The sequence below is a fragment of the Canis lupus genome, chromosome 31 (assembly GCF_048164855.1).
Source record: "Canis lupus baileyi chromosome 31, mCanLup2.hap1, whole genome shotgun sequence".
NCBI classification, from domain to species: Eukaryota; Metazoa; Chordata; class Mammalia; order Carnivora; family Canidae; genus Canis; species Canis lupus.
The window spans coordinates 32,303,352-32,325,026 of NC_132868.1; positions in this window are offsets into that span (position 1 = coordinate 32,303,352).

Here is a 21,675-nt window from a genome sequence, read left to right on the forward strand (position 1 = left end):
GATTACAATTTGAAAAGTTAGTTCTCTGAAAGTATTGATATGTGTATTTTTCAAGAGAGCTAAATTATGAAAATGAAAATTACATGACTTGTCAGTTCATTATTCTAGGAAGATTTGAAGGGTGAATTAGATTTTATAAAACATATTGAATGCATTATATATATGTGTGTATATATATATGTGTATATATACTCAACATATTTTAAGATACTTCAAATGTATTAAAAGAAAAGAATCATTTTAATTTTCTGTCTCCAAAATGCAATTTTACTCTTGGGCTGATTCAGCAGAGTAGAAATAATTTTGACATTTGTAGTTTCTAGATGTAGTTTAATATAAAAATAAAAATCTTTGTGGGAAATTTGGGTTTGTAAATTTAAAGGTTTATGTTGAACAGTTTGAAAGTATAAGGACTCCTTGTACAACTGAAAAAAAGACAGACATTCAGAACTGAATGGAAAAACTGAATCAACAGACTAGGAAGCCTCTGCTCATATGACAAATAGAGATGTGCCTATATTAGTCTTAGACACAGAACATCACATCACATCACCTAATCTAAGAAACTTCCATATCTAGGGTCGATGCCATTAAGACTGGGTTACTGGTGTGTTGGCAGTAGTGGTAGTACCACTGACAGAATTTAGTGATTAGCTCTTTTGCAGCAGCTCTTCAAGGGGCAACTCCTACAAATGTCAAATATAATTAAATTGTTTATATTAAAAATAGAAGTTTAGTCAATAGGGGTGATCATGCAGGTATCTTGATTTTTAAAAAGTGTATAAGCTTTTATTGTGAAATGTGTAAGTTGGTTTCACGATTATGTCAGATATTGACATTCAGAGTAGAGTAGATCTAGTCAATTGGGTATTACATTGTAACTGATGCTGTATAATAAACATTCTTCAGGACTAATGGCCAGAAAGTACATTATGCCTAATGGTATAAATTTAAGATGCTCATTTACTACTGTAAAAATCTTAGGATAAGCATGGTAGGGCAAATGTGATTATCAATCTTGTTAATGTGAATTAGCTACTATAAATTAACTGATGTTCAGAACTTACTAAGGTTTAAAAAAATTAAAAATATTACATAACAAATAATGTTCATTTATTTCTTGTATGTACTTCAAAATACTTAGAACTTGTTTTGATGATGGTGATTCAAATTTTACACATTTTCAGTATTAGGGTATATCTAGAAGTTAACAATGCAATCTATCATGAAATGCTGTAAATGCCTAGAGTGGTTATAGGGTTAAAAATGTGACTTAATGTATTATATATATTGTGTTTCACAGTTGATACTTTATAATTGTATTTGCCTTTAAAGCACTTCTGGCTTTTCTTTCTTTGTAATTTTTGTTGTTGTTGTTACTAGGGTAGAGTTTTCTGTAGATCTGAGTTAAATTCACCATTTGGGAATAGAATGTTGCTTAGAAAGATTAAAGCAGACCTTTGAGCCTTGAGAGCTACTCTAATATTATTAAGACAAAATATTTTAAGAGATGAAAGGTTTATATAAAATAAAATTGTATCTATAGTTAGGATAGAGTAAGAATTCTGCTTCCAGGGATTACTGCATAAACTTTAGTTGAAAAGGAATTTCCCTGTAGTTTAGCATTATTAAATTGTATGAATTATGGAGCTTCTGCATTTTCTTTGGAGTCATCTATCATTGGCCATGTCACATACGGAATTTGATGATACTGTGAACCAAGGGGTATAGCGTGTTCCTTGGGCCTACCTTCCTATGATGTGGGACTCATTAAGGATCAGATCATACATACAGAGATTCCTAATATAAAAATAATGGTAATTTTAAAAGCATTACTTTCAGACAAATACGGGTTGTTTTTTTTTTTTTTTTTTTTTTTTGTATCGTCTTTCTTCACTATGTGAAATGTCCTATTTGAACTGCCACTAATTTTGAAGGTGCGTCAATCTTCCTTGAAGGTTAACTTTTAATACTTTCCTATAACCCTACACTGACCGAACCCAGAATGGTCAATGAAAATGTTTAATCTAGGATTTTATGGCTTTGGGTTGAACCACCAGTTACTGGAAATACTTAGTACAGTATACACTAAAGAATACAATTTAGGAATAATAAGATATATACAGATAATACATCAAAAATAACCATTATATAATTATTTCTGTGTTCATATTTATTAAACAAGTGTTGTTTTTTAGGAGTCCCAGAAACAATCCACAAAGGATATAGAGTTTCAGTTTTTAGGGGCCCATTTATAAGTCTGTTCCTTAACTGCATCCCCATAAACACATACATTCAGTACGGAGTTCCCTCCAGTTCATGAATTTATCAGAAGGTCCATCTATTAGAGGTGACTTTAGTTGTGTTTTGATAGAACATTTCCAGGCAATTCCCTTATTAATAGACCACTTTACCAGGTGTAGGGATACTTATATAAGGTGATCATTTCTATTTTGTGTGTTGTCTGAAAATTGTGCTTTTTCTGATGGCATTTTCTGATGCTGCCATATCAGTCCTTGATGCAAAGTTTTGTAATTAGTTTTTATTCCTTGGGTTCAGGATGTCTTGCTGTTGCCCTCTGGTCAGTGACAGGAGCTACACAGTGTTTCTTCGCATAAGAATACACTTGTATAATAGGTTTTGTTGAAATTTTTTGACACATTTTTTGCATGTATCTATCTTACAAACTTTATTATTTACTCATTTTCTTTCTTTGTAATCTGTTTTCATAAACCGGTTTTATATTACAATTGAAATCATTATTGTAATTATCCATATTTTGAATCTTAATGCAATTATCCATATTTTGAATCTTAATAATAATTTTATCCTGCAGCTACAAAATATGTAAAATATGTAACTCATGATTATTCAATCACAAATTAGTATTAATAGGATAGCATTTTATCTACTATCAGATTAGTAATTAACTACCAATGTGACTTTAAGCTAGGTACTTCATTCTGCTTTTTGTTTTCTAGCCTCTGTTATCAGTTTCTTTCTCTTTTTTCCAGTGAGATTTCCAAGAATGTGTCTTTCTTTGCAATGCTGCCTTATCAAATATGTGAAATATTTTCCTTAAAGAGTTTATACTAAGTGGAAATCTGAATTATTTTTTCTCATTATTATATTTTAATTACTATTGAGAACCATATAATACCAAGAATCCATTAAATGCTTTCCTATTCTATATTTTAGCAACCAAGTAAGGATGAATATCATAATATTTGGTTTCTCTTTTATTATATTTTTATATCTCTTAATGTATTTTTATATTGAGACTTTTAGTTGTTGGATATATTTGTATTAATTCTACTCTTAACAGACAACTCAGAGGAACAGCCACACACAAACAGTATGAAACTTCTGAAATCTAAGTAAAAAAATGCAGTTTATCTTAAGTCATTTTTATTGCTAAGTAGTGTCTGAAGAATATTGTTTTTACATTCGAGTTGTATGATTACAATTCTGATTGGAAAGGAAAATTCTTTTTTTTTCCTGATGATTTATTTATTTAACTGAGCAGAGGGAGGGGCAGAGAGAGAGGGAGAGGGGAAATAGACTCCCTGCTGAGCACAGAGCCTGCTGCCAATGCAGTGGATCCCATGACCCTGAGATCATGACTGAGACCCTTTTTGCAAAAGTTGTAGGAAATAACTTACATAATTAAGGATTACTATCTATTAGTATCAATAACTACTAAAGCATTTTGTATAAAACTTTTTTGTGTGGCAAAACAATAGTATCATATGTACTTTCCCAAAGGGTATCATGTTTATTTTACTAAATTTAATAAGAAGTATGACTCTTTGAATAATATACTGACTTTAAGTTTTTTATCAAATAAAAGCATCTCTCTTGTTTTGCAAAAGCTGAATCTTTGATTTTTTTCCAATTTTGACTTATTGTAGCTCCATATAAATTGAGTATGAACTCCGTACTAACAAGGCAAAAAAAGTTCAATATTGCATAAGTTGATTTTTGAAATATCAGCTGTTAAAGATAAACTTTTGTATATATAAACATTTAATTAAAAATGAACTGAGATATTCTAGGGATAATGATCCTTAGAGATCATTATCTAGTTTCCAGAAAGTACTGCAACTAAATCATTTCTAACAAATTGGTATCTTTTCTACTTGTATAGACCTCTAAAAAGAGAGGTTCTATATATTTAGCAGTCCTCACTGTGAGAAATGTTTAAGTATTTCTAACCTAAAATGCTCATGTTTCAGTTTCAGATGATGGTAATGATGATGATTTTAAATCCTTTTATTACTTTATTACCATTTCAACTTTGCTATGAGAAATTGTTATCCTTTGCAGATTGACTTCTGTTCTACAGATAGTATAGATATAATAAAATTAATAAAATATATAATATTTATACTATTATATAATATAACATACATATTATATATCGTGTCTGTAAACTTGACTATGTGCTATCACTTGGTTAGAAATCAACTTGAAAAAATAAAAATTAAAAAAAAAAGAAATCAACTTGATATATTGTTATTGAGTTTGAAGAGAATGTTTGGGATGGGCTATTCTCAAAGCTGGCTGTTAGCATACCCCAATTTTGTTTTTTGAAGCTCGAGGATATCCTTAAAGAAGAGACAGTCATCTCCCAATAGCACTGACATATGAAGCTAAATATTTATCGAATTTAGTGAATATTTTTAGAGATAGTGAATATTTTTAGAGTGCTGTGAATTAAATTATGTGCTATGTGAAGTATACAAAATTTTTTTGAAGGGTAAGCCTGGAAGCACCTCAAAATGCAGTCATTCATTTACGTGAACATCCAAATATGAGGCAAAGAAACCTTTTCTATTTAGGAAGAGTGACAGCATGTGTTAAAATGGCATGACCGTTATCTCAAGAGTAAGGTAGTGTTACTGACTGGGAAAGAATGTGAGGGAGCCCAGCTGCAGGGAAGCTGAAAATATTAAAAAAGCTAGTTTGTGGTTAATAAAAACATATGAAAAATATACAAAAATTCATGTAAATGTTTACTTTATGATTTGTGCATCTTGCTAAAAATCATACTTCAATTAAGGAGAAAAAAATCAGGGACAGAGAAAATAAGTAGGAGTTTGAAATCTGAGCTCCCCAAATCAAAGACACAAAGGCAGATGCTCAAAATTGCAGATGCTGATTTTGAACTGCACTGTTTGCAATAAGGGCAGCTCCCAGTAGCACATTGTGAAGAGCCTTAGAGATTTGTTCATATAATAATAGCTCATGATTTTTTAGAGCAATAGCAACCCAGCTAATGGCGTATTCATGTGTGCGCGCATGTGTATGTGTGTATGTCCACAAAGGCGTTGATGTGTGTATGCCTATTTTTATTTAAAAAGTATTGTGTTTATTGCAAACAAGAAAACGCAGAAAAGTATAAAGTTAAAACCATTAACTTCAGTTCAAAATTATATTCAAGAAAACATTACTCCAATGTATTTCATCTTTATCTATTTGCTTGAAAGCATCAATATTTGCTCCAAAGTTCCTCACAGCTTCCACTTGGGAAATATTTAATATATGGGATTATAGAATGAGTTATCTCTTTATCTATTATCATTAATAAAGTCTTGCAGTATTCAGCCTATTACTTTCTTTGTGACCAGAGTTTTGGTTCACAGCCTTAAAATCAAAAGGTAAAATAATATTATATCTTACAGGTAAAATTTAGGGAATTTAGAGTACCTTATTAATATTTCTTTCAGCTTTATTGAGATGTATTTGACAAAATTTTAAAGTGCACAATGTTTTGATTTGATATATGTATACATTGTGAAAAGATTCCCACATGAGTTAATGAACCTATCCATCACCTCACGTATTTACCTTTTTTCCTTTTTGTGTGAACATGTAGGTTCTACTCTCTTCACACATTTCAATTATACAATACAGTTATGATCAACTAGAGTCACCATATTATATATGAGATTCTCAACCATATTCATCTTCTAACTGAAAATTACTGACTTCTCACAAAATACCCTATGCTTCAGTCCCTGTCAGCCATCATTTTTCTTTTTGTTTCTATGAGTTCAACTTTTTTTTGATTCAACATATAAGTGATATAATGCAATATTTGTGTTCATCTGGTCTATTTCACCTAGCTAACTGCCTTCCAGGTTCATCCATATTATATTAAATGCAAGATTTCCTTCTTTTTTAAGGCTAAAATTACATTACATATATTCACCACGTTAGGATATTTGGGTGGCTCAGTTGGTTAAGCAACCGACTCTTGGTTTCTGCTTAGGTCATGATCTCGGTCAAGAGATCTAGCTCCATGTTGGGTTCCACACTTGGCAGGGAATCTGCTTGACCTTCCCTTTCTCCCTCTGCCTCTCCTCCCACTTGTGCACTCTCTCTCCCTCTCTCTCTCTAATAAATTAATTATTTATATATGCACTGCATTTTCTTTATTAATTCATCTGTTGGTGGACACTTAGCTTGTTTCTATAGCATGGCTATTGTGAACGATGTTACAATGAACAACAGACTATACATATTGTTTCAAGATAATGCTTTTGTTTCCTTTGGATATATATTCCCAGAAATGGGATTGCTGGGTCATATGTTAATTCTGTTTTTAATAGAATTTCCTGGTAAGTCTCCGTACTATTTCCCATTTTGATTATACCAGTCTACATGCCAAACAAGAATGTACAATTGTGTTTTTGGTGATGGACATTCTCACAGGTATGAGGTGATATCTCACTGTGGTTTTGAATTGCATTTTCCAGATAATTGGTGATGTTGACCACCTTTTCAGGTATCTGTTGGCCATTTGTATTTTTAATTTGGAAAAATGTCTTCTATGGCTCTTTGCCTATTCTTTAATTGGCTTATTCTTTTTTTTTTCTGCTATTGAGTTATACACTTCTTTCTTTATTTTGGATATTAATCTCATAATGGGTATGCCATTTTCAAATATTTCTCCCATTCCAGAGTTTCCCTTTTCATTTTGTTGATGGTTTCCTTTACTGTGCAGATGCTTTTTAGTTTGATGTTGCCTCATTTGTTTATTTTTGTTTTGTTGTCTTTGCTTTTGGTTTCAAATAAAAAATAAAACAAAATCATTGCCAAGACTGATGTCAAGGAGCTTCTTACCCTGTTTTCTTCCAGGAGTTTTATGGTTTCAGCTCTTACATTTAAGTTTTTAATCCATGTTGAGTTATTTATGTGTATCGTGTAAGATAGAGATCCAATTTAATTCTTAGCCTATAGATAACTGGTTTTCCCAGCACCACTTGTTGAAGAGAATATTCTTGTCCTATTCTTGGCTCCTTTGTCAAAAATGTGGATTTATTTCTAGGATCTGTATTCTATTCCGTTGATCTATGTGTCTATTTTTATGCTAATTACATGTTGTTTTGATTACTTTTGCTTTATAGTATTGTTTGAAGTCAGGAAGTGTGGTAACTAGCTTTATTCTTTGCAAGAATTATTTGCTTATTTAGAGCCTTTTGAGATTCCATATGAATTCTGGGATTGTTTTTCTCTTTCTGTGAAAAATGCCATTGGAATCTTCATAGGGATTGAATTGAAACTGTAGATCACTTTGTAGTATGGACATCTTAACAATATTAAGTCCTCTAATCCAAGAACATGGAATATATTTCCATTCATTTGTGTGTTCTTCAATTTATTTTATGAATTTTTAAATAGTTTTCATTGTACAGATCTTTCACTTCCTTGCTTGAATTTATTCATAAGCATTTTATTCCTTTTGATTCCAGAGTAGATGGATAAATTCCTAGAAACACACAATTTTACAAGACTGAATCATAAATAAATAGAAAATCCAAACAGATCAGTGACTAGTAAGGAAATTAAATCTGTAATCAAAAATCTCCCACCAAAATAATGTTTTAAATACTAAGATAATTTGACCCCTACAAATACTAATTTGGGGTATTATTTTGGGGGCTCTTGGTGAAACATAACTGGCAATAAACTAGTTTATACAAAGAAACACAAGCAAAAAAAATTATTCATTATAGCAACTGATTTTAACTAAATCACTGAGAATTCTTAGTGAAAGGGAAGTAGTAGGCTGAAACATGTGTCTTGGTGGAGATGGCTAGAAAAAAATTCTGAGCATTTTCTCTCTGCATTACTATTTCTCATCTTTATTGATTTTGCTTTTTCCAAGCAGTCGTCCTTTGCATATCACCCAGCATGATGGAGTGCAAGTAGCTCCATTGGAGAAATGCTATTAAAACCCCAATGAGGGATCCCTGGGTGGCACAGCGGTTTGGCGCCTGCCTTTGGCCCAGGGCGCGATCCTGGAGACCCAGGATCGAATCCCACATCGGGCTCCCGGTGCATGGAGCCTGCTTCTCCCTCTGCCTGTGTCTCTGCCTCTCTCTCTCTCTGTGACTATCATAAATAAAAACAAAAGAAAACAAACAAAACAAAACAAAAAAACAATGAGATACCACCACACTTTAATTGGAGTGGCAAGGAAACAAATGACCGGGAAAAAGTCCCTGAGAATTTGAATTGTTGAGCAAGTGGAACCGTTGTACATTGCTAAGAGAAACAGAAAATGGTACAGTCAATATAGAAAGCAGTTTGGCTGTTGCATATCAAATGATATGTATACTTACTATACCATCCAGGAACCTCAGTTCTAGGTACTTAACCAAGGCAAATGAAAACAGTATATCCACATAGTGACTTATACACTAATGTTTATGGTAGCTTTTTACAGAATAACCCAAAATTGGAACAAACATAAAGTTCTGTCAACAGGTGAATGGATGAAGAATTTGAGGTAAATCCATACACTAAAAAAACTGCTCAGCAGTTAAAAGGAACTAGCCACTGTTACATGCAATGTGGCAGGCTAAATAATGCCTTCTGTCTCCCCCAAAGAAGTCTAAATCCTAATCTCCTATGAATGTTTACTTATGTGGCAAAAGGGCCTCTGAAGATGTGATTAAATTAGGACTCTTGAGATGGGAAGATTATCCTGGATTTTTCTGGGTGGGACTGATAGAGTCACAGAGGTCCTTATAAGAGGGAAGCAGAAGATCAGAGAAAGGAAGAAGACATAAAGGAAGATGTGCACACAAAAGCAGAGATTGAAGATATAATCAGAAGATAAGAAATGCTGGCAGCCTCTAGATTCTGAAAGCATTAAGGAATAAATACTCCCGTGGAACCGCTAGAAGAAACCATTTATGCTGACATCTCGATTTTAGGGCATTAAGACTACTTTGGGCTCCTGACCTCCAGAACTGTGAAATAGTAAATTTTTGTTGTTTAAAGCCAGTAAATTTGTGGTAATTTATTACAACACCAATAGGATACATAAAACAAAGTGGATGAACTTCAAAAACATCCTGTTAAGTGAAAGAGAATTTATAGCTGGATAAAAATAAATCTAGCTTGGATTTTACATATGCATGTACCCACCCGTGTCATATCTAATCACAGTGATAGAATAAGATCCATATCATGCTTTGTTTTGTTTTGTTTCCTTTTTCCTCAAATGTGATTGTCCCTGCCTTCTCCTTTGTTTATAAACCTTATTTCCGATATTTATGCACCAATTTTATGTACTGGACTTGAATATTGTATTAAGCCTGGTACTAAGAAAATGTCACCTATATATTCAGGATATCTTTTTTCTTTCTCTCTTTTTCTGCTCAGCTCTTACTTTTCTAAAGCTCTTGCTTTTTCTTCTCTAGTATATCTTCCTTCCATTAGCCTGGAACTTTTTTTCTAATTTAGTGGTCTCCATATAAGAAAATCCATTGGGTTAGAAAAAATGTCTTAGTATTTCTGTTCATTTTTTATTAAAATAAGAAACATTTATACCTACTGATATGTAGGACTACAAGGATTGACACTGGCTCTTGACAATTGACATTGACACTGGCTCAAGCCAATTGACATTGGCTCTTTCTTAGACCATTTATCAGATGACCCAGCATGATACCTTTAAGTAGTAAATAGATTAGCCTGAAGGAAAAGTGAGCATTCCACAACAAAAGAAGGTTGATTGGCTTTTAGTGAATTTTGTCCAGTAAATAACCTTATAGGTTCTACAATCTTAAATAGTAAAAGAATTCTTAGTGATGAGATGGATGGATCAGGACCCTAACAGCCAGCTGAGTGCATAAATGTGGGCTGGCAATTGTAGATATTTAGATGTCTGCTGGTAAAATGTATCAAAAAACTTTTCCCACTAATTTAATGAGCTACTAATTCACAAATGAAATTGTTTAAGATCTGCTGATCTTTATATCACAGAAAGTAGCTTTTGTTGTATAATAGGTAGAAAATATTTTCTGAAAAATGATCACAGTCTGCCCTTTCAATGTAGTGCAAAACTAAGATGTTTTTGGAAAAAAAAAAAAAAAGTTGTGTTATACACATTTTTTAATTTAAAGTTTGGAAAGTTTTGTTACCATGAAATTTATTGGAAAAAAATATAAGCTTGTTACCTATACAAAACAAAACAAAACTGACATATATTTAAGTTTAAAGTGACAAACCTTGCCTTTAGGAATCTAACTTGTTTAAAAATCACCCAAAAGGGATCCCTGAGTGGCTCAGTGGTTTAGCACCTGCCTCTGGCCCAGGGCGTGATCTTGGAGTCCTGGGATCAGTTCCACATCAGGCTCCCTGCATGGAGCCTGCTCCTCCCTCTGCCTGTGTTTCTGCCTCTCTCTCTCTCTCTCTCTGTGTGTCTCTCATAAATAAATAAAATTTCTTTAAAAAAAAAAATCATCCAAAAAGGGGATCCCTGGGTGGCTCAGCAGTTTGGCTCCTGCCTTTGGCCCAGGGCGCGATCCTGGAGTCCGAGGATCGAGTCCCGCATCGGGCTCCCTGCATGGAGCTTGCTTCTCCCTCCTCCTGTGTCTCTGCCTCTCTCTCTCTCTCTCTCTCTCTGTCTATAATAAATAAATATATTTTTTTTAAATCATCCAAAAGAAAACTTGAAGTAAGTTTTAGGAAACTATTTCTTAAAAATAGTAAATAAAGCTTATTAGTGTGCAAGAACAACTAATTGAAATCATGAAGGATGAAAAGGCAAATTTCAAAAGATATTTGTAGAGCTGTTGGTTGAGATTTAAAAATTGATAGCATGTTTCTTTAAAGTTTTCCCTTTTAAGAAACTCTAGAATGGATTTTGTTCATTTTCAGAGTTTAAGAAATAGTCACTTCGAAATTCCTAAAAGAATGTTGAGGAGAAATTAAGAAAAACTAATTCCTCTATATATCTTAGATATGTAACTTCTGTTTATATTCTAATTCATTGTAATAGTAATATATTAAAAGAATGTTTAAATTTATATTTTGTTTGGAATATATATAAATTAAACACTTTGATGCTGTTAGATTCATCATTTATTACTATTTATGTAACTTTTGTAGAGGCATACCTCAGAGATACTGCAGGTTCAGTTCTAGACCACTGTAATAAAACAAATATTGCAATAAAACAAATCAAATGATTTTTTTTTTTGCTTCCCAATGCATATAAAAGGTACATTTACCCTCTACTATTGAGTGTGCAATAGCATTATATCTAAAAACTGTACATACTTTAGGGACACCTGGGTGACTCAGTCAGTTAAGCATTTGTCCTTGATTCAGGTCATGATCTCAGGGTCTGGGGATAGGGCTTCCTGCTCAGTGGGCAGTCTGCTTCTCTCTCTCCTTCTCCCTCTGCTTGAGCTCTTTCTCTCTCAAATAAAATATTTTAAAAATAAAATAAAAACTGTATGTATTATAAAAAATATATTATTGCTAAAAAATCATCATATGAGCTTTCTGTGACTCAGAATCACTGATCACAGATCACCATAAAAAATGTAAAAATAACAAAAAAGTTCAAAATATTCCAAAAATTACCAAAATGTGACACAGAAACACAAAGTGAGTAAATGCTGTTGGAAAAATGGCACCAATAAACTTGTTCTACAAGGGTTGCCACAAACTTTCAATTAAAAAAAAAAAAAAAAAGAAGAAGAAAGGAAAAAAGAAAAAAGAAGAAAGAACAGTATCTATGAAGCACAACAAACCAAAGTATAATAAAAAGAGGTATGCCTGTTTATAAACTACACGTATAAAATTATATATTATTTTACAAACCCTCCAATATACATAGCACTAGGCTAATATAAGGAATAAATTAACATTACATTATCTAGCTTCTGGATGAGATTCATGTGCAAAGTGGTTAAATAGAACCTTATCCCATTCCTCCTCCAACAGATCTGAGATGTGGACATAAATTAGACAAATACAAGATATTAGGAAAATAATTAGAATAAAAACAAGAGCTATTTATATTGCTCCAATATTCTCAATTCTCAATTTGGGATGTACTGTTATTCCTTATAAATTCTTCTGGGGGTCTCTATACTACTGAATTAAGCTATAGCTATATTTGTTAGTAGAGAATAAAGAAAAAAAAGTTGCATTCCAATAGGAGTGTAGCACTGCACTTGACAAAGTGTCTATGTTGAAGAAAAGGATTTTCTTCTAGAATTGGGCAGATATTTGTCTCATTCGTAGTGGATGCCCTATTATCGCCTTTATCTCCCTGTTATAAAACATTGACACTCTTTTTAGGTTGGCAACTTTCTCCCCTATTTGTATTGAGTTTCAGTAATTGTGCTCATCTCTGCTTGTAGAGCAAATCTCATTTGATTACTAGACCAAATCAGCCTATTTGTGTACAGAACCCCAAGGGACTAGAATTTAATCCCTTGAGTATTTAACATTCTTGTGAGTCAGGAGCACAGCTAAGGAAAATTGATGATCAGAGGCACCAATTCCTAAAATTGTGGGTAGAGGTGACAGGTTCACTCTTTGTCCTACTGAAAGCTTGTAGATACATTGCTTTTCTTCAGTAATCTCCAAGAGGGACTGAAAGTGAACACAACTCAAAATGCCGGTAGAAGCATTTTAACCGGTAGCAAGAGTATGTTGTTGGTGTCTTATTAATTCTTTAAAGTCCTAAATTTAAATAAACAGCGATCAGCTGCAATTTCTACTCACTTTGCTTATTTTGAAGGAAAAGACAGCATGAACTGTCTCTATGGCTGCCTTCCCTGCATAGTCTCATTTGTGTGCTTTTGATTTTTCTTTTGTAGATTCTCAAGCTATTATCTGCAAGAGGGGAAAAATGTCTTACTTGCTAATCACCAGCTCTAATTCCAGCTTTTGTATTGTGTGTGGATTCTTTTTTATAAATCTGTATTCACATTTACTTAATCTTCGCCTCCTGAATTGGTAAGGAATCAGGACTGATGATGACCCAATAAGAAAGCATGGTAGAGAGTTGACGTTTACTATACTTGTGAAGGGTGAACACTGGCCACAAAATCCAATAGAGCCAAGCAAGAAAAGGGAATTAAGAGCCAAAATCAGGCTTTTAGGAGACTTATGGGTGATCAGAGTGAAAGTAAAAAAAAGGTGATTTCGAAGCAGTCTATCAGCTTTGAAGTAAGTGCATATAGATTATTTTTATGCCACGTTCACAACCAGTGGGTTTGCCAAAATGAGATCAATTCAAAGGCGTTTGATGTATATTTTCAACTGGCTCTTATGATATTCTTGAGAATTTTTTAAAATCTCAATCCGGAGGTCAAAGATGGTTGCTTTTATTTTTTAAATGATACGCAATCATTAATATATGTTAACAAATAACAGACTGTTACTATTTCAACTCTTTCCCAGAACTATGCACAAGTGTTTACTGACAGTGCTACCTCTTTTCCACAGATAAGTGAATCACAGTAGCTTAGTGCAATTCCAGATCCTCTTGCATTCTCTGCAGATGGATTTGCTGTGTCGTTGCTAGGTAGATATGAAGACAGCCTCCTGTCACTTGTATTTTAAAAATGTGTGGGCTTTTCCTTTCACTTCCTGATAGCTAATGTCTCAGGGAAGTGCTAACTGTGATCTCCTAATACAGGGGCTGCATCCTCCTCTTTCCGTAATGCCCAGAATCCTGATGTATGTGGCCCCCACTTTGAATTCCTGGATCCAAGACCTAGTCCTTAATCTCCAGATCTTTCTAGGTCTTTGAATTTGGCTGGTAATTAGATTTTTCAGCTTTATACCACTTTAACTTTAGGACTGTCAGCTGCTTTGCTGGGCGCCTCAGCTTGTCTGATTTCATACTGTATTAATTAGGACTATGGCAATGGCAAACGGCCTAATTGCAAAATAAATTAGCATAAGCAAAATAAGAGGGGGAATAGTGGTTTCTCATATTTTGTTAGCATGGAATAGACTAATGTATTTTAAATACCTAAAAGAGTACTGGATATAAACAAAGTGATATCACCATTATCAAAAATGAAACTCTGGGGATCCCTGGGTGGCGCAGCGGTTTAGCGCCTGCCTTTGGCCCAGGGCGTGATCCTGGAGGCCCGGGATCGAATCCCACGTCGGGCTCCCGGTGCATGGAGCCTGCTTCTCCCTCTGCCTGTGTCTCTGCCTCTCTCTCTCTCTCTCTCTCTCTCTCTCTGTGTGTGACTATCATAAATAAATAAAAATTAAAAAAAAAATGAAACTCTGTGTATTGACACATTGCCTCATTACCCTCATTAGTGAGGGTGGCATCTATTATGTGTCTTCTGTGGGCTTCGGGACTTCAGAGGGAAAAAGAGAGAGAGAAAGAGAGAGAGCTTTTCTAGTTTGATGAGACTTGCAATCTAATGATGAAAGTTAAATATTTGCACAGTCACACAAAGCACAAATTAATTACAAAGTGATATTGTATAAAATACATTGCAGGAGGTCAAAATATAAAGAATTAAAAAATATGAGTTTAGTCTTATCTTAAACTTACACCCTCTCTTAGGGCATAATAATTTAGAGCAAAAGACATATTTCTAAAAACGTTAAAAGTTTCCATTGCTTTATAAAATGCAAGATATTTTTATCACTATTAAAATGTAGCCGAAGCATCCCATTTCAAAAGAAGAAACTTAAGATCAACAAAATTGAGTTGTCAACACTAACGAAATCAGTAGTAGGCTGAAAACCAAAATCTAATTTGGCCAAGTTCCAAGTAGTATTCCTTCAGCTTAAATTTTGCAGAAATGCAGGAACTAAAGAGCTAGTAGAGGGAAGATGAGTCAAATGAGAGAAAAGTGGAGTTTCATTTCAGATCATTAGAGAGAGAGACATGATTAAGATGAAGGAATAATTGTATGATTTTACCTATGATGGCTCTTACCTTAATTTTAAACATAAAAACGCATGAAACAAAAATGGTGTTGCTAATTTCTTGGGCTGGATTTTCTTTCACTGTATTCACAAAACCATAATTTGTTTTCACTCTACTGGAAAATAGTGCATCTTTACTTCTTCTTTAACTTCTCTCAGGTATAGAGTTCGCTGTCCCGTGAAAGATGCTAATTTCTTCAACTAAACTCTGAACCCCTGCCTTGCTTTCCTTTTCAAATACTTTGTATCCACTTTTTTTTTCCTTTGCATCATCAATGTCTCTAAATCATTTGCATCAACATATAAAACATATTCTATCTTTAAAAACTTCTCTTGGACTTCTATATCTTCCCAATTTCTGCTGTATTTTGTCACTTCCCTCAAAGCCAACTTTCTCAAGCATGTCATCTAGAGTCATTATTCTCACTTTCTCTCTATTCCTCCTTTTCTACCTTTCCTTAGTCTGATTTTCATCCCTTTACCTCCTCTGCCATTGCTCATGCCATGGTTATGCGTGAAGTGACCTCTAACAGTGGCCACATCCAGGGCTCACTCTTGTAGTCCCAATTTACTAGCTGCCTTAATGAAATTAAATATTGGTGGCCTTACCTGATATACATTACTTTTTGTGCCCGATTATATTATCCAATGATGGCTGCATTAATATTTCTCATGTGCTCTTCCAACAAAGTGGCATTGAGAGAGGTCTTTATCTCCTCACTTCCATCAAGAAATAGGGTCTGTGTTTCCTCTTCTTAAACCTCGGTGGATCTTTGAAAGAGTATTGGCCAATCAAATGTGGTGGATTTAATGCAGCATGGCTTGTGAGGCTACATAATGAAGGGTGATGTGGCTTCCACCTTGTTCTCACTGTTGTGATACATATCCTGGGACCCCTGAGTTGATATGTAAGAAGTCCAGCTGCTCTGAAGCCATTCTGGAGTGATTATGTAAAGTTACATCAAATGATAGAGAAAGGGACACCTGGATGGCTCAGTGGTTGAGCATCTGCCTTCAGCTTAGGGCGTGATCCCGGGGTTCTGGGATCAAGTCCCACATGAGACTCCTTGTGGGGAGCCCGCTTCTCCCTCTGCCTGTGTCTCTGCCTCTCTCTCTCTCTCTCTCTCTGTGTCTCTCATGAGTAAATAAATAAAATCTTTAAAAAAATGATAAAGATGATCTAGTAAATCCGCTCCCCACTGTGAGTCTTAACAGTACAGACGCCAGACACATGAGTGAGGAAACAAACTTTTACATGATTTTAGCTTGTTGCCCCAAACTGCCCCAGCTGATATTTAGTAAAATGAGAAATGGAGTAGAGCTACCCTGCTCAGGTAGCTGATTTATAGAAAGCAAGATAAAATTAAAGCCTTAAGTTTGGGAGTATTTTTATTACAGAGTCATAGTAATTGAGACACCTGTTTTGACTTCTACAATAATAGGTAGTTTGGCTTTCCCTACCTTCACTAGTTTCTTCTAATTCTCTTTCATTGGCTTTCATATCTATGACTAACATTCTTTGTTTGTTTTTTCAATTAATTTATTTTATTTAAATTCAATGGATTAACATATAATGTACTTTTTGGTTTCAGAGGTAGAGGTCAGTGGTTTATCAGTCTTATATAATACCCAGTGCTCATTACATCACATCCTCCTTAATGTCCATCACCCACTTACCCCATCCCCCGCTCCTTTCCCCTCCAGTGACCCTTGGTTCGTTTCATGATTAAAAGTCTTTTATGGTTTATCTCTCTCTCTCTAATTTCATTTTGTTAATTTTTCCCTCTCTTCCCCTAAGACCCTCTGTTTTGTTTCTTAAATTTCACATATGAGTGAGACCATATGATAATTGTCTTTCTCTGACTGATTTATTTCACTTAGCACGATACCCTCTAGTTCCATTCATCTGTGTGACCAGCATTCTAATCAGAGCCTTCCAGGCTCCTGGGATGTCCATTCTCTTCTATATACACTATCTAAATTACTTTATTTCATCATAGTCCATGGCATTTATGTGTAGATAACATCTTCTCTCCCACTACATTGCATTTCTATCTCTGATGTCTCCTCTGGATCCTCTAAATTCTACGTATGTATACAAAATAGCCTACTTAACATCAACAGAGAGATATTTAATAAGAATTCAAACTTAACACAAAACTGAGCCCTTGATCTTTCCTCCCTGTAAAACAGAACATAAAACTTTTTCATTCCCTAGTCTTCCCTATCTCAGTAAATACAATTATAGTTTCCATGATTTTTCAAGCACAAAAGTAAATTTTGATTCCTCTCTTTCTTTTAATGACTGCATCTAATCTATTTCCATTGATTATACGTCTATGATGTATCTCCAAACTTTTCTTCATTTCCACTTCTTCCTAGTGCAAGCTGCCATCATAGCATTTCTAGACTATGGAAATAACCTATTTAACAGTCTCCTTCTGTCCAGTCTTACCATGTAATAATCTGTCTTCAAAATGATGAGTGTTTTTTTCAACAAAAATCAGATGACATTATTAGTCTGGCTCAGAGCCAATCAATGTCTTCTCATATGGGCAAATTTTATTTTCTAAAGATGGCTTCCCTAGTGTACTCTTCTTTTCTATTCTTATTTTTTTAAATTTATTTATTTATTTATTTATTTATTTATTTATTTATTTATCTATCTCTATAGAGAGAGTGCATGAGTGGGGGGTGGGAGGGAAGAAGGAGAGAGAGTTGGTGTGGAGCCTGAAGTTAAGCTGGATTTCCTGATAGCGAGATCATGATCTGAGTCAAAATTAAAAGTCTGATGCTTAACCGACTAAGCCACCTAGGTATCCCCCACATTTTCCTCTTCTTTTGTAATTTGATATTTCTACCACTTAAAGGTGAGAGTCTATGTACCCTCCATTTAAATCTGGATAGCCCTATAATTCCAGTGTAAGTGACACCATAGGTAATAAACAGATAAAACTATGCCTAGTTGTCTTTGGACACTTGCTTTTTAACCTAGTCCTCATGCCTGAATAAGCCCAAGCTACCCACGGAAAGGCCCATATGGAGAGTAACTGAGGCCCCCCAGTGTCAGTTAAGTTTCTAACCAATGCCAGGTGCTAATTTGCCAGCTATGTGAGAGTCATCTTGACACCTAGATCAGAGGTGGACTGTCCGTACCAAGCTCTACTGAGATTACAGAATCATAAACATAGGAAATTGTTGTTGTTGTTTTTAGTCACTACGTATTGGGATAGATTTTTGTTTGTTTCTTACTTAATACTATAATGGAAAATTAATCCAATTTTGGTACCTGAAAGTGGGTATCCTAAGCCATGCAGCACTGCTATAAAAACCCTAAGCCATGCAGTACTGGCTTTGGGAATGGGCCATATGAGGAAGCTAGAAGCCTTGGCAAAATGTTAGCAAAGCTTAAAGAGTATTGAGGAATTTGTCTCTGACAGCTCAAGGGAAAATAAGGAAAATGTGATGGGAAGATGTTTGTAGTAATGGAAATTCTGACAACAGTATTACCTGAAGTAACATGGAAGATAGGAAATGTTCCAATGAGTTCAATGATCAAGCTAAAGGAATTTTTAGGCAGACTATTCAAAATGTCATCTGGATTTTATTCATTGTCTATGATATAATGTGAGAAGAGAGTAGTCAGCTAAAAATGAACTCTTCAATATAAAGGATCCAGAACTTTCTTAGTTTCAAAATAATCTCGTTTCTTTTCCCAAATCTCTCTTGGTGGCAAATAGCGCTCATATTAAGGACTGGCTTAAGGGAGAAGATCAGTTGTACAATATAAACCCATATTAAGATCTCAGAGAGATCTGAGGTAGTTCCTCATAAAGCCCTTCAAATAGACAAAAACCCTCTTAAGGATTATTGTAGTATAATTTACAGTCTTGTCCATTTTACAGTAAGGCTTATAAGAATATTAAGGGCATAATTCCACAGCAGTGTCATGGTGAGTTCAAGGAAGAGAATGGCTGATCTGGAAAAAATTGATGGTTATTTTATGGTTAAGAGTGTTTTGTCTGATGGAGTGAATTATAAATCAATACACAGTAAGCACACCAAAATTGTTAAAGGAATTGTAGCAACTTGTAATAAAAAGAGAAGAAACAGTACAATTTGAGAAGGGCGAACCCTCAAACATTTAGAAACAGAAAATAAGCTTAAGGAGGCTTAGGGAAAAAGAAGGTAGATTCAGAGAGAAGGACCAAGAAAAGCTCACTGAATTGAGGCAAGAGCCATAAAGACTAACTTCCAGAGAGTAGGGATATATTCTAATCAAGGAACTGGCAACATATGTCTGGCTGGATTTCAAAATTGATATAGATCAGTGACTACTGTGTTCTTTCCATTTCCCTGCCATTTTCTGCTATCGTAGTTATCCAACCACTGTCCCACCATATTATTTTGAGTGTTTGGAGACCTAGAAAAATTATCTTGTTAGGTCAAATGTGTCAAATATCATCACATCATACGAAAGAGTGCTCAAAGAGCTGTATTTGAAGAACAGCACATAAAGAGTATCACTAATACCTAGATCTGATTTAGATATAAGATTCTTGACTTTGAGATGATGCAGTTATGGAATGAGACTTTTCGGGCCTGGGAAAGGAAATGAATATATTTTGCATGTAAAACGGATACAAATTATTGTAGCCTAAAGACAAACTGTGGCAGATTATATTTTTCAAAGATAACCGTAACAAGATGTCCTGTCTCACATTTTCTTCTTATATCATGACTTGATACTCTTCCTAATCTTGAATCTGGGCAAGATTGTGATAACGAATGCTATCTGACTTTTGAGAATGGGTCATAAAGTACGATATATCTTCCTCGGTCACTGGAATGTTTGCTCCTAAAACCTAGCCACTGTGAACTCAGCAGTCATGTGAGGAAGTCATCTTGACTCAGACACCATGCCATCCAGGGAATCACTTCCAGCTGATGCTGATGCTGCATGGAGGACTGCAGATTTCTGAGCAAAATGTATTAGTATTTTGGTTTAAGTCATTAAGTTTTAGAGGGCCTTGTTATACAGAATCAACAATTGATACATGACATAGAATGAAATCAACCTCCTATCCTGTCCTATGAAGCCCTGTATGATCTAGTTTCTGTCTATTCTCCAACCTTATATCGTACTATTCTCCACTGTGCTCACTTTGTTCCAATAATTCTGACTTTTTCCTGTTATATAAAATTTAGCTAGTTCCTGGGGCACCTAGGTGGCTCAGTTGGTTAAGCGTCTGACTCTGTTTCGGCTCAGGTCATGATCTCAGGTCTTGGAATTGAGCCCCACATCAGCCACCACGTCTGCGCTCGGTGTGGAGTCTGCTTGAAACTTTCTCTACTTCTCCCTCTTTCCTTCCCTCTGCCCTCTCTCTCTCTCTAAAATAAAAAAGTTAATTAAAAAAATAAATTAAATTAAATTACGTTTAGCTAGTTCCCGTGTTTAGACTTTGTCATTGTCACTCTTCAGATAGGATTTTTTTTTTCTGTAGCTCTTGTAATTTAGGTTGAAGTTTATGAATTACCAAGAGCTCCAGCCTATTTACCTATTTATTTTTCTCATGACATTTATATCTATCTATCATCTATCTATCTATCAATTACCTATCTGTCATCTTATCCTTCCCACTCTTAGAACAAGTTCTGTGAAAACAGGGACATTGTTCTTGTTTTCTCTCCTATCTCCATTACTTGTAACAGTGCTTGGCAAATAGCAGGCACTCCATAAATATTTGTTGAGTGAAAAAAACTAATGAAAATAAATATTAATTCAGTTTTATACTATAGAGAAAAATAGAAACCTAAGATTTAATATAATATATATTTCTTAGAAAAACTAATGCTTTCTTTTTTTAATTAAATCTGTCAAATTGACTTAGGAAAATATTCACAATCTTGTGATACTGTAGAAAATAAGTTGATTTCTATACCACCTGCGTCATCTCTGTAAGTTCCTCCATATCAATAAATAGTATAAAATAAAATTTTCAGATAAAAGCACATAGTTACTTGATTTTTTCCTTTTGATATGAATAATTTAGTTCTTGCAAAACAAAATAATCTGAGATTTTCACTTTTTAATGTCATGTTTGGATTTTAACTGTTAAACTGTTTACAAGTCCTTTTCCAGAGAGGAAAATGTGTATAGGTAATAGTTAATAAAACAAAAGAACTCCAGTTTTCAGGAATCTGGGATGTGCATCCCTGGCGTAATAGTAATATAGCTTCTTATATAATCAAAGTGCAAAATAGAAAAATGATTTTACTTTATTTACTTGAAATTTGCTTCTTTGCACTCTGAGGCTGAGATAACTGAGTGCACAAATATAGTTAGAATAATTCTTCTCATCAAGCCACCTCTTCAGAGTCCCTAAATAATAAGAGGAATTACCCTAGTGATATTTTTCCCTGGGGAGGGCCAGTAGTATAAAGTCTTATTAG